Source organism: Lolium perenne, chromosome 2 (assembly GCF_019359855.2).
Source record: "Lolium perenne isolate Kyuss_39 chromosome 2, Kyuss_2.0, whole genome shotgun sequence".
NCBI classification, from domain to species: Eukaryota; Viridiplantae; Streptophyta; class Magnoliopsida; order Poales; family Poaceae; genus Lolium; species Lolium perenne.
The window spans coordinates 186,473,917-186,488,883 of NC_067245.2; positions in this window are offsets into that span (position 1 = coordinate 186,473,917).

The window sequence follows — 14,967 nt, forward strand, 5'->3', positions numbered from 1 at the left end:
ATAGTGAAATACAAGTATAATTGATGATTGTAAGTAGTAATTGCAATCTGAAATAAAGACGACAGCAAGGAAACATGTAGCAGAACTTGTTGGAAACGGTGTTTCAATGCTTAGAAACAAGGCCTAGGGATTCTACTTTCACTAGTGGACACTCTCAACATTTGTTATCACCAGAATTTGACCGAGTCAGAGGTGGGCCGCGACCAAGGTGGACTTGAAGATTTTATGTTGAAGAATATACGTGAATCGGCCTTGCTTAGCAAGTTTGGGCTAGTTTGCCCTTGTATCTGTAACATAGTAGGATACGTGTCGGTTAGTTAGATTTGGGCCCGTGCCCGGTTGGGACTATTCCCACGATTAGAAAGTCCGCTGGACTATAAATATGTATCTAGGGTTTATGGAATAAACAACAACTCACGTTCAACCCAAAACAAACCAATCTCGGCGCATCGCCAACTCCTTCATCTCGAGGGTTTCAATCAGGTAAGCGACATGCTGCCTAGATCGCATCTTGCGATCTAGGCAGCACAAGCTCCACGTTGTTCATGCGTTGCTCGTACTGAAGCGTCTTTGATGGCGAGCAACGTAGTTATCATAGATGTGTTAGGGTTAGCATAGTTCTTCGTATAACATGCTTACGTAGTGCAACCCTTGCATGTCTAGCCGCCCTCACGCCTATCTCAGGTGTGGGGGCGGCACCCTGCTTGTTCGTCATCTAGTAGATCTGATCCGTTACGATTGCTCCTTGCTCTGCAAGGATTAGTTTAATATCTGCAATAGTTAGGCCTTACAAAGGGGTGGAGGATCCAGCGGCACGTAGGGTGGCGTTCGCAAGTCCTAAACAGGATGTTCCGAGGATCAACGTTATGTTGGTTTTTAGGCCTTGTTTAGGATCGGCTTATGAGCACCGTGCGTGGCCGCGAGGCCCAACCTGGAGTAGGATGATCCGATTATGCGGTGAAAACCCTAAATCGTCGTAGATCTCATTAGCTATATCTTGATCAAGCAGGATCACCAAGTATTCGTGCACCCCGTACGAATCATGGGTGAATCGGCTCTTTGAGCCGATTCACGAGATAACCCTGAGAGCCGATCGAGGCTCGTATTTAATGTTTACGTGTATGCCATGCGGGGAACTAAGCGAGGCATCCCCATCACCTTCCCGACCAGGTATAGGTCAGGTGGCACGCCTTGCACTTCGCATCGCCGCGTGTGACCGAGAAGAGCATTGCGGGCCGTCGCTCGGAGGGGTCTCGGCCAGCCGCAGCTCTAGGCTCTTCCGGCTCTGCTTTGTGTTGACAGGCCGCTGCCCGCCGGTGGGTTTTGGCAGTCAACACATTACGGCACGCCCGGTGGGACAATCGTCTACATCAACCACATCGCCATCTACATACGAGATGGCGGCGGACGGCACGCCGATCACCTACGAGGAGCTGCTGACGAGCTCAAGAAGAGATATGACGAGATCAAGGTCACCCTCGAAGCCGACCTCATCGGCTCTTTCGGAAGAACCCGTTCCCATGGCATCGGATGGAAGGGATTCTCACCGCAAGGTGCACTCGATGGGATAGATCTCTGCCCCGTCGGAGGAACGCACCAGGGCCTACGGCGGAGATCAACTACTTGGTGGCTCACTCACTACACCGCCACTCTGAAAACTTGGTCAACGTGTTGGAGCGTCTCGCTCTGCGCGTGATCCGAGGAGATCATGAGCCACCGGTACTCGCCGTCAGGACCAGCTCTTGGGACGCATCAAGGAGAGTTGCCGCTCCGATCCGTCCACCGCTGCCATATGCGTTGGCAGCACCACTGAAGTGCCGGCTACACCGGCATTCGTCGTCTACAAGATTGGTGGTGACCCTAGTGACTACCAGTTCTTGGTGAGGCGCCTAAGGAGATCCCTCAAGGATACGCGTGCACGTATGTGCCCAGTTGTGGCAACAGCTGGGTACTCTCAAACCAGGCCACAACATCAGGGACTCCGGCGAAAACAGGAGAAACGTCGGCGACGAGCTTGAAAAGCAGACGTGGCTAACTAAGTACGCCACCCCGACGAAACTCCGAGCCCAGCTCCTGCGGTTGGCTCAGAGCTGGAAAAGCAAGCATGGCTGGCTAAGTACGCCACCCGGTGAATCTTCGAGTGCAACCTGCAGCCGGCACGACGGATCAGATCGGTACCATGCGAGAGACCAGTTCGGCATGGTGCCGAAAAGAAGGGCAATCGGCTATTCCAAGCCGTACCACTGACGAGTACGAGATGATCCCGCTGCCACCTAAATATCGGCTCACGACTTCTCCAAATTCGGTGGATCGGATGGCTCCAGCTCCATCGAGCACGTCGGCCGATATTTGGCGCAGCGGGACCGGCCGGTGTCGGATCAGCTACGCGTGAGGCTCTTTTCCACGGTCCCTCACGGGATCGGCTTTTGGATGGTACACCTCTTTGCCAGCAAACTCCATCCGATCTTGGAAGCAATTGGAAGAACAATTCCATACGCAATACCATTCGAAGCCTCCGAGTCTAGCATTGCCGATCTAGCACAACTACGTCGAAGCGCGGAGAAACGGTGACAGAGTACATCCGAGCGCTTCAGAATCTTAGGAACCGATGTTATTCGGTTCGTATAAGCTGAAAAGGAAACGATCGAGTTGGCAGTAGCTGGCCTTGCAACACAGCTCAAGGACATGGCCTCCCAAGCAGATTATCCCTCATTGGCGCACATGGTTCAGAAACTATCGGCATATGAACAGCGCCACGGACACTGTACCAAGACAAGTTCAAGCGTGCGATAGTCATGGTCGATACGAGAGGAAGATGAGGTGCACTGCGGGAGACCAAGAAGTAACGATGGCTGAGTGGACTCGGGGAGGAGCCCCCGTGTCCTGCAAATGGGTAAAGCCACCAGGGCCGCCCAGGGGATTTGATTTTGACGTGACCAAGACTGAACAAATCTTCGACCTCCTGCTCAAGGAGAAACAGTTGACGATTCCTGAAGGTCTCAAGTTCCCCACGGCACAAGAGCTAAACGGAAAGCCGTACTGCAAGTTCCACAACTCGCTTTCCCATGCCACCAACTGCGAGGGTGTGGCGTCGGCACATCCAAGCGGCGATAGAGAAGGGCGTCTAATTTTCAACCATGCACGCCATGAAGGTCGACACCCAACCCTTCCCCGCCGTTAACATGGTAGAAGTCATCTACCACGAGGGTTGCCAGCCAGGTCCCGCGTTCGGCATCAACATGGTAGGACACGGGAACCACTCTGGCAAAGATGGAGATGAGGGCAGCTGCTCTCATAGCAAGGATACAGAGGAGGCCGCTCCACGCGATCGGCTCCATCATGATGGCAAGCGCTACGTCACAGAGGGAGAGGTGAAGAACATAAGATATCAACGACCTCTCTCTGATCACCTCCTCAACAAATATGTGAGTCAGCATGACCAACGCCGACGGTCCAACTATGATGATGAAGGAGATCGTCTGGCTAGAGAAGCCAGAAGACATCGTCGGCATGATCGCGATGAGGAGGAGCACGAGCGCCGTGCCACGGAAAAATCAAGGGAGCAAGATGACAACGCCAGACACTGGGACTGCCCCTTCTTCAGACACTGCTGGGATTCAGGAATGAGCCGATTGCCCACAATCGGCAATTGCCCAGAATGCAACAAGAAGAAGAAGGAGGCAGCCAACGTGTCCGTGTTCAAGCACTTAGGGCCTCTCCCGCCACAAAGCAAACGTGCTGAGTCCCCTCGGTGGGCAGATCTCGAGGATTCAGAAGACGAGGGACAAGAAGAAGAAGACAGGTGCCACCGTCCTAGGTGGTGCCCTGATGGACTCAGCCGTTCCCAAAAGCGCAGGGTTCAGCGTTTGCGCGGCCTGGAGGAAGCCGAAAGGTTATACTTGCATACGCTAAGGAAGGCACGACCTGATCTGGCTGCAAAAGTTCAGCGAACCCTGGATGAAGAGGGTCATCCACAGAGAATGGAGTGGCGCCCCAAACAAAGGAAAGCCGATGATGAAACATCGGCTGGCACAAATATGGTGCTCGTCCTTCCGACGGAGCTTAGTGCTCCACGATTATACGATGCACTCAAGGTGGACGACGGCAAGCGCATAAAGTCAGAGGTTGGGTTGGTTTTATCCAGCCTGACCGAGTAGCAAGAACACACCAGTGAGCAAAACAAGGCGAGGCTGATCCTTGTGATCGGCCCCAAAAATTATGAAGGAGCATTATAGAACCTTCAGTCAGCGCTCCAATGGATATGGAGGCCGATTCCAGCAATCGGCCAAAATTATCTTCACCGCATATTCAGCACATATTTTGCTTGTGTTCAGCAACGATCTACTGGGCAGCGGCCGCGTCGGCAGATGAAAGTCAGCATGAATCTTTACGAAGCCGATGTGCAAGTGCAGTGCCCTGACTAACCATAAAAGCCGATATCTGCAGTCATTTGGCAGATTCGGCTCGGGGGGCACCTGAACACGATGAACATGGGAACAGGTGCAGGAGGACATGTGTGCAGCGAAATATTGGGGCCGATAGGAGAAAATCGGCCAGTAAAAAAATTTTTTTGGACAGCCGATGCAAGGGCATCGACTTTAGAATTGAGAAGCAGCCGGTGCGCAGCCATCGACTCTAGTGGAATTATGCGAGGTTTACCGAATCTCCACCAGATCCAGGCCAACTGTGGTGCCTTCTGCTTCTTCGCAGGAGTAAAACAATGGAAATTTCTTCAGCTGCTTCGAGCCGATCCGGGTTCCTGAACCTTCTTGGCGAGGATTTCCAATCTTTGGTGATAGTTCAGCCGTGTTGACAGAAGGGGTTGTCGGCTTTCTAAGGAGGAAAGGTGATCGGCTTTGGTGCGTCCTCTCTGACATTCTCGCCCCGAGTAAGGCTCGGGGGGCAGCAGGCCTGGTGGATACTCTGTTTAGGAGCCGATTGGGGTACCATCGGCTGGTCTTTCGTCGCCACCTTCTTCACAAATGATGAGTATTAAAGAAGACCATTAGGTTTGGTTGGAAGAATTCAAAGGCTTCCCTGAAGATTCTACATTATCCACCAGATTTCAAAATCATCAGTTGAAGGATGGAAGGGTGAATTTTAAAGGACCGATGCGTTGCTATCGGCTCATTACGCATTGGCAAACAGGGGACAAATCGGCAAGGTCAGTATGAGAGGGAATCGGCTAAATTGAGCTCAAAGGAAATCGGCAAAATCAAATTGGGGAAAGTTCTTCATTGATAGATTTCTTACATAAAGAGCTGATTGCTCTCAAAAGGAAGTACTAGGGGATACATTGCCCCATCTACTACTACTGGCCCTATACTAGAGGTCCTATCTACGGGCCGTCACTGCCCTCGTCGTCGCCGTCGTCGCCGCTGTCGGCGCTGCTCCCGGCGGGCTCGTCGTCGCTCCAATGGCCGCCGACCGGGCCCTCATTGTCCCCGTCCTCTTCATCAGCGTCATCGTCGCTGTCGAAGTCGCTGAGGTTGCCCGGCCAGGGGCAGAACCGCTTGGCCGGCGGCTCGTCAGAGGAGGTGTCATCCTCCTCCTCTTCCGGCTCCTCCTCCTCCTCGGAAGAGGTGAAGTCGCAGGAGAAGCGATCGTCATCGCTCTCCTCCTCCTCCTCCGTCTCCCCGTTGGCGAGGAAGCGGAGGTCGCTTTCCCCGTCGGTCAAGGACTTATCGTCCTCAGACCAGACGGAGAAGTCGTGGCTGGACTCCTCCCCAGCTTCAATGGCGCGGCGGGTGTTCGCCGCGTGGACTTCCTCCTGGGTCGGCTCCGGCGTCGGCTCACGGGAAGGGGAGGACTGGTTGGAAAGATCCGATGGAGCAGAGGAGGAGGAAGACATGGAGGCAGGAGGGCTTTTGGAGTGCTAATGCGGAGGAGATGCAGAGGAGAACTGTTCATGGCGGTTAAATAAAAGGGGGATATAGTGGAAATTCAATGCCACAGCAGTTTCCGAGGAAGTGGTGCCTAAAGAAAAAGAAAAAAAAACTGCCAGATCACGCGGAGAAGTTGAGAAGGCAGGACATCATGATGAAGGATACTGCGACGGTTCTGCCACGACATGACCCGACGAAGGAGTGATTTTGGAATTACCAATTCCAAAACCAGGGGGGCATGTGTTATCACCAGAATTTGACCGAGTCAGAGGTGGGCCGCGACCAAGGTGGACTTGAAGATTTTATGTTGAAGAATATACGTGAATCGGCCTTGCTTAGCAAGTTTGGGCTAGTTTGCCCTTGTATCTGTAACATAGTAGGATACGTGTCGGTTAGTTAGATTTGGGCCCGTGCCCGGTTGGGACTATTCCCACGATTAGAAAGTCCGCTGGACTATAAATATGTATCTAGGGTTTATGGAATAAACAACAACTCACGTTCAACCCAAAACAAACCAATCTCGGTGCATCGCCAACTCCTTCATCTCGAGGGTTTCAATCAGGTAAGCGACATGCTGCCTAGATCGCATCTTGCGATCTAGGCAGCACAAGCTCCACGTTGTTCATGCGTTGCTCGTACTGAAGCGTCTTTGATGGCGAGCAACGTAGTTATCATAGATGTGTTAGGGTTAGCATAGTTCTTCGTATAACATGCTTACGTAGTGCAACCCTTGCATGTCTAGCCGCCCTCACGCCTATCTCAGGTGTGGGGGCGGCACCCTGCTTGTTCGTCATCTAGTAGATCTGATCCGTTACGATTGCTCCTTGCTCTGCAAGGATTAGTTTAATATCTGCAATAGTTAGGCCTTACAAAGGGGTGGAGGATCCAGCGGCACGTAGGGTGGCGTTCGCAAGTCCTAAACAGGATGTTCCGAGGATCAACGTTATGTTGGTTTTTAGGCCTTGTTTAGGATCGGCTTATGAGCACCGTGCGTGGCCGCGAGGCTGGCTGGAGTAGGATGATCCGATTATGCGGTGAAAACCCTAAATCGTCGTAGATCTCATTAGCTATATCTTGATCAAGCAGGATCACCAAGTATTCGTGCACCCCGTACGAATCATGGGTGAATCGGCTCTTTGAGCCGATTCACGAGATAACTTTGAGCCGATCGAGGCTCGTATTTAATGTTTACGTGTATGCCATGCAGGAACTAAGCGAGGCATCCCCATCACCTTCCTGACCAGGTATAGGTCAGGTGGCATGCCCTTGCACTTCGCATCGCCGCGTGTGACCAGAAGAGCATTGCGGGCCGTCGCTCGGAGGGGTCTCAGCCAGCCGCAGCTCTAGGCTCTTCCCGGCTCTACACTGTGTTGACAGGCCGCTGCCCGCCGGTGGGTTTTGGCAGTCAACAACATTGCAATCATAATTGAATATAAATAAGCACTTCATCATACTACTCTCCTGTTGAATAAAGAACTCAAATTCATTGGGCAAGTGTGCAAAAGCACACCTCAAAGGCGTATTCCCAAGTACTAATAAACACCCCACACCGTCACCGTGAGCATTCATAGGAGGTACTAACACACCACAATTCATAAGGGAGTTACACACGGCGCACACACTGTCACCATTACACCGAGGTCACAGTAACTCCAAAGTTCACATAATAAAACACTTGAATAGCATATGACATCTAGATTGCAAAGCCTACGATCACATAGATGAACAAATAAGTGCTACTCTCAAACACTCTCTTGTTGGATAACAAACACCATTCATTGTGTAGGGCTACAAGAGCACACCTCAAGCCGGAGTAAACAAGCTCCACAACATCCGGAGTTCATATTAAAGTAACCTCTAGAGTGCATAATAGACAAGAGTAACATCTACATATTCATATAGATCACACCATGGGAGAGAGAGATGAACCACATAGCTACCGTTAGAGCCCTCAGCCTCGGGGGAGAACTACTCCCTCCTCATCATGGGAGACAGCAACGGCGATGAAGATGGCGGTGGTGTCGATGGAGATGGATTCCGGGGGCAATTCCCCGTCCCGGCGGCGTGCCGGAACAGAGACTCCTGTCCCCCGAACTTGGCTTCGCGATGGCGGCGGCTGCGTAACTTTTCTCGTCTCGTGGCTTATGTTTTTAGGGTTTTCGCGACGAAGAGACTTTATAGGCGGAAGGGCAGCCTCGGAGGGGTCCCGAGGGACCCACACCATAGGGGGGTGCCCCCCCTTGGCCGCGCCGCCATGTGGGGTGGGGCCCCCTTGGCTCCCCTCTGGCCCCTCTTCGGTGCTCTGGAACCTTCCGTGAAATATAAGATCATGGGCTTTTGTTTCGTCCAATTCCAATAATATTTCCTGTGTAAGATTTCTGAAACCAAAAACAGCAGAAAACAGGAACTGATGCTTCGGCATCTTGTTAATAGGTTAGTTCCAGAAAATGCATAAAATCATTATAAAGTGTGAGCAAAACATGTAGGTATTGTCATAAAACTAGCATGGAACATCAGAAATTATAGATACGTTGGAGACGTATCAAGCATCCCCAAGCTTAGTTCCTACTCGCCCTCGAGTAGGTAAACGATAACAAGGATAATTTCTGAAGTGACATGCTACTATCATAATCTTGATCAATACTATTGTAAAGCATATGAGATGAATGAAGTGATTCTAAGCAATGGTAAAGACAATGACTAAACAACTGAATCATATAGCAAAGAATTTTCATGAATAGTACTTTCAAGACAAGCATCAATAAGACTTGCATAGGAGTTAACTCATAAAGCAATAGATTTTTAATATAAGGTTTTGAAGCAACACAAAGGATGATTAAGTTTCAGCAATTGCTTTCAACTTGTAACATGTATATCTCATGGATAATTGTCAACATAAAGCAATATAATAAGTGCAATAAGTAAACATGTAAGAATCAATGCACACAGTTGACACAAGTGTTTGCTTCTAAGATAGAAAGAAGTAGGTAAACTGACTCAACATAAAGTAAAAGAAAGGCCCTTCGCAGAGGGAAGCATGGATTACTATTTTTGTGCTAGAGCTTTTATTTTGAAAACATAGAAACAATTTTGTCAACGGTAGTAATAATTCATATGTGTTATGCATAAGACATCCTATAAGTTGCAAGCCTCATGCATAGAATACCAATAGTGCTCGCACCTTGTCCTAATTAGCTTGGATTTACATGGATTATCATTGCATAACATATGTTTCAACCAAGTGTCACAAAGGGGTACCTCTATGCCGCCTGTACAAAGGTCCAAGGAGATAAATCGCATTTGATTTCTCGTTTTTTATAGATCTCAACTAAGGACATCCATACCGGGACAACATAGAAAACAGATAATGGACTCCTCTTTAATGCATAAGCATTCAACAACAAATAATATTCTCATAAGAGATTGAGGATTGATGTCCAAACTGAAACTTCCACCATGATTCATGGTTTTGGTTAGCGGCCCAATGTTCTTCTCTAACAATATGCATACTCAAACCATTTGATCATGATAAATCGCCCTTACTTCAGACAATACGAACATGCATAGCAACTCACATGATATTCAACAAAGGTATAATAGTTGATGGCGTCCCCAGAAACATGGTTACCGCTCAACAAGCAACTTATAAGAAATAAGATACATAAGCTACATATTCTTTACCACAATAGTTTTTAAGGCTATTTTCCCATGAGCTATGTATTGCAAAGACAAAGAATGAAATTTTAAAGGTAGCACTCAAGTAATTTACTTTGGAATGGCAGAGAAATACCACATAGTAGGTAGGTATGGTGGACACAAATGGCATAGGTTTTGGCTCAAGGTTTTGGATGCACGAGAAGTATTGCCTCTCAGTACAAGGCTTTGGCTAGCAAGGTTGTTTGAAGCAAACACAAGTATGAACCGGTACAGCAAAACTTACATAAGAACATATTGCAAGCATTATAAGACTCTACACTGTCTCCTTGTTTCTCAAACACTTTTACCAGAAAATATCTAGACCTTAGAGAGACCAATCATGCAAACCAAATTTCAACAAGCTCTACGGTAGTTCTTCATTAATAGGTTTAAACTACATGATGCAAGAGCTTAAACATGATCTATTTGAGCACAACAATTGCCAAGTATCAAATTATTCAAGACCATATACCAATTACCACATGAAGCATTTCCTGTTTCCAACCAAATAGCAATAAATGCGGCAGCTTTTAACTTTCGCCATGAACATTAAAAGTAAAACTAAGAACACAAGTGTTCAAATGAAAAAGCGGAGTGTGTCTCTCTCCCACACAAAGAATGCTAGGATCCGAGTTTATTCAAACAAAAACAAAAATAAAAACATACAGACGCTCCAAGTAAAGCACATAAGATGTGACGGAATAAAAATATAGTTTCACTAGAGGTGACCTATAAGTTGTCGATGAAGAAGGGGATGCCTTGGGCATCCCCAAGCTTAGATGCTTGAGTCTTCTTGAAATATGCAGGGATGAACCACGGGGGCATCCCCAAGCTTAGACTTTTCACTCTTCTTGATCATAGTATATCATCCTCCTCTCTTGACCCTTGAAAACTTCCTCCACACCAAACTCAAAACAAACTCATTAGAGGGTCAGTGCATAATCAAAAATTCATATGTTCAGAGGGGACACAATCATTCTTAACACTTCTGGACATTACCCAAGACTACTGAAAGTTAATGGAGCAAAGAAATCCACTCAACACAGTAAAAGAGGCAATGCGAAGTAAAAGGCAGAATCTGTCAAAATAGAACAGTCCGTAAAGATGAATTTTTTAGAGGCACTTAACAGGCTCATATGAAAAAGCTCAAAACTAATGAAAGTTGCGTACATATCTGAGGATCACGCACGTAAATTGGTAGAATTTTTTTATTCTTCTACAGAGAGATCTACTCAAATTCGTGACAGGTGGAAATCTGTTTCTGCGCAGCAATCCAAATCTAGTATCAACTTTACTATTAGAGACTTTACTTGGCACAACAATGCAATAAAGTAAAGATAAGGAGAGGTTGCTACAGTAGTAACAACTTCCAAGACAAAACAAAACAGTAGCAAAATAAAAACATGGGTTATCTCCCAAGAAGTGCTTCCTTTATAGCCATTAAGATGGGCTCAGTAATTTTAATGATGCTCGCGCAAGAAATAAGAGTTGAAGTAAAAGAGAGCATCAAGAAGCAAATTCAAAACACATTTAAGCCTAACCCACTTCCTATGCATAAGAATCTTGTACACCAATAAATTCATGAAGAACAAAGTGACAAGCATAGGAAGATAAAACACGAGTAACTTCAAAATTCTCAACATAAAGAGGGGAAACTTAATATTATTAAGATGCATATAACCACGTTTCCCTCTCTCATAATAACTTTCAGTAGCATCATTGATGAAATCCACAATATACCCATCACTTAAAACATTCTTATCATGGTTCATATGCATAAAATTATTACTCTCCACATAAGCATAGTCATTACTATTAATTGTAGTGGGAGCAAATTCAATAAAATAGCTATCATTATTATTCTCATCACCATAATCATCATATATAGGAGGCATATTGTAATCATAATAAACTTTATCCTCCATAGTAGGTGGACTGAAAATATGATAGTCATCATTGTAATCATCATATATAGGAGGTAAAGTATCATCAAAGAAAATTTTCTCCTCAAAACTTGGGGGACTAAAAATATCACAACCAGCTTCCCCAAGCTTAAATTCTTCCATAGCATTAGCAATAATAGTATTCAAAGAGTTCATGCTAATAACATTGCTACAACTATTTTGCAAACAAAGCTCCATGGGTTTTTTAATTTTCTCTTCAAACACATCATGTCCTAATTCAAGATAAAGTTCATAAAGATCTCTAATTTTTTGTTGTTTTCCATTATGCCTAACTAGTGAAAAATAAAAACAAGAAACAAAAAGATGCAATTGCAGGATCTAAAGGAAATAGCTTCGAGCACTCACACACCGGCAACAGTGCTAGGAAATAGCTTAGTAGTCGGAGGATGTGAATACCTTTTACCTTACCTCCCCGGCAACGGCGCCAGAAAATAGCTTGATGTCTACGCACGCTTCTATTCCTGTAGACAGTGTTGGGCCTCCAAGAGCAGAGGTTTGTAGAACAGCAGCAAGTTTCCCTTAAGTGAATCACCCAAGGTTTATCGAACTCAGGGAGGTAGAGGTCAAAGATATCCCTCTCAAGCAACCCTGCAATTAAGATACAAGAAGTCTCTTGTGTCCCCAACACACCTAATACACTTGTCAGATGTATAGGTGCACTAGTTCGGCGAAGAGATAGTGAAATACAAGTATAATGGATGATTGTAAGTAGTAATTGCAATCTGAAATAAAGACGACAGCAAGCAAACATGTAGCAGAACTTGTTGGAAACGGTGTTTCAATGCTTAGAAACAAGGCCTAGGGATCCTACTTTCACTAGTGGACACTCTCAACATTGCAATCATAATTGAATATAAATAAGCACTTCATCATACTACTCTCCTGTTAAATAAAGAACTCAAATTCATTGGGCAAGTGTGCAAAAGCACACCTCAAAGGCGTATTCCCAAGTACTAATAAACACCCCACACCGTCACCGTGAGCATTCATAGGAGGTACTAACACACCACAATTCATAAGGGAGTTACACACGGCGCACACACTGTCACCATTACACCGAGGTCACAGTAACTCCAAAGTTCACATAATAAAACACTTGAATAGCATATGACATCTAGATTGCAAAGCCTACGATCACATAGATGAACAAATAAGTGCTACTCTCAAACACTCTCTTGTTGGTAACAAACACTATTCATTGTGTAGGGCTACAAGAGCACACCTCAAGCCGGAGTAAACAAGCTCCACAACATCCGGAGTTCATATTAAAGTAACCTCTAGAGTGCATAATAGACAAGAGTAACATCTACATATTCATATAGATCACACCATGGGAGAGAGAGATGAACCACATAGCTACCGGTAGAGCCCTCAGCCTCGGGGGAGAACTACTCCCTCCTCATCATGGGAGACAGCAACGGCGATGAAGATGGCGGTGGTGTCGATGGAGATGGATTCCGGGGGCAATTCCCCGTCCCGGCGGCGTGCCGGAACAGAGACTTCTGTCCCCCGAACTTGGCTTCGCGATGGCGGCGGCTGCGTAACTTTTCTCGTCTCGTGGCTTATGTTTTTAGGGTTTTCGCGACGGAGAGACTTTATAGGCCGAAGGGCAGCCTCGGAGGGGTCCCGAGGGACCCACACCATAGGGGGGCGCGCCCCCCCCCTTGGCCGCGCCGCCATGTGGGGTGGGGCCTTCTTGGCTCCCCTCTGGCCCCTCTTCGGTGCTCTGGAACCTTCCGTGAAATATAAGATCATGGGCTTTTGTTTCGTCCAATTCTGAGAATATTTCCTGTGTAAGATTTCTGAAACCAAAAACAGCAGAAAACAGGAACTGGCGCTTCGGCATCTTGTTAATAGGTTAGTTCCGGAAAATGCATAAAATCATTATAAAGTGTGAGCAAAACATGTAGGTATTGTCATAAAACTAGCATGGAACATCAGAAATTATAGATACGTTGGAGACGTATCACCCAGCTGTGCTTGAAGGATATAGTGTTTCGAATTAGATCGCTGATGTAGATGAACTCTACGCCACTAATGGGTATGTACGCAGTATCATGGAGATCTTGTAAAAAAAATCATATTCACAAGGTCAACTATGGAAGTAGAGCTTGCTGCTTTGGAAAGATCCACTATTGAATCGGAATGGTTGCGTGAGCTCTTGATGGACTTGCATGTGGTTGATAAACGTATTTCGACAATTCTTTTGAATTGTGACAATCAAACAGTAATTGTCAAAGTGAACAATTCTAAGGGTAAATGTGAACTCATCAAGACATGTAAAGAGACATTTCAAGTCTATCAGAAAATTGCAAAATGCTAGAGTAATAACTGTTACGTATATTCAAACAAACAAAAATATACCATATCACTTTACGAAGTGGCTATCAGTCTATCACGTAATGTAATAAAAAGTGCGACGAGGGAGATGGGTTTGAGACCCATAGATGTTACACAATAGTAGTAACCCAACCTTTCTGATCGGAGATCCCATGAATTAGGAACTCGGAAAAAACAAGCTAGTGATTTAATTGAGGAGAGTATTCTGTAACCCTCTCTATGTGAAGATGCATAACTCTCAATGGTTGTAAGGCAACATGTTACCACCATGCTTTAACGTTTTTTCTGTTGGCTATTTTAACAAATATGTTGGCCTACAGAGTATTCTTGAAAGAACACACCTATATGAGTACGATTATTAAATGTCGCAATCTGTGAGATTTAGGTGATCTCTAAGTACACTCATGAAGAGACCAAGAAGTGTGACATACATGGTTCACCCGCGGGGTAGGCTAATGATAGCCATGTACTGGTTATGATTTTGAGTGAAATCTATTAACGCAAAACTTACAATTCAAGGCATAGTACATTGTTAAAGTGTGAAGGGATGTATCTTAAAGCTCTAGGCAGAAGTTTAACTTAATAGTCTCTGTTGAAACACTAGTATATAAACAAGCAGCGAGTATTGGTAAATATCTAAATGAGAATTTGAGATCTGGTGAGGGATTGTTGAAATAATGGGCTAAATACTTGGCCCGTGTAGTATATCAGATTTTCCTATAAATTTAAAAGCCAACATATGTGACAACCCATGTGAGTTTGAACCCAAGTTGGTAGCATCTCACAAGGGAGTGGAAAGAGAAGTGGGAGCAAAGTTTAGTCCCACATGGAAAGTTGGGAGGAAGTTGGACCACCTTATAAGATGGATTGTTTCACCACTAGTAAGTGAGTGAGAAGAGGAGTGGTACACGCAGGCTCCTCCTCCTCGCCTGTCTCGACTCGACACGTCACGACGCACCCGTGTTGAGTGGATTGAGCATTGAGCCGAGACTTGCTTTCTTTTTGTTGTTCAGGAAAACGAATTGAGTTCTAGATGGACGTGTGTCGCAGTTAGTAGGTTCGGGTCACTCCCGGATCATGGG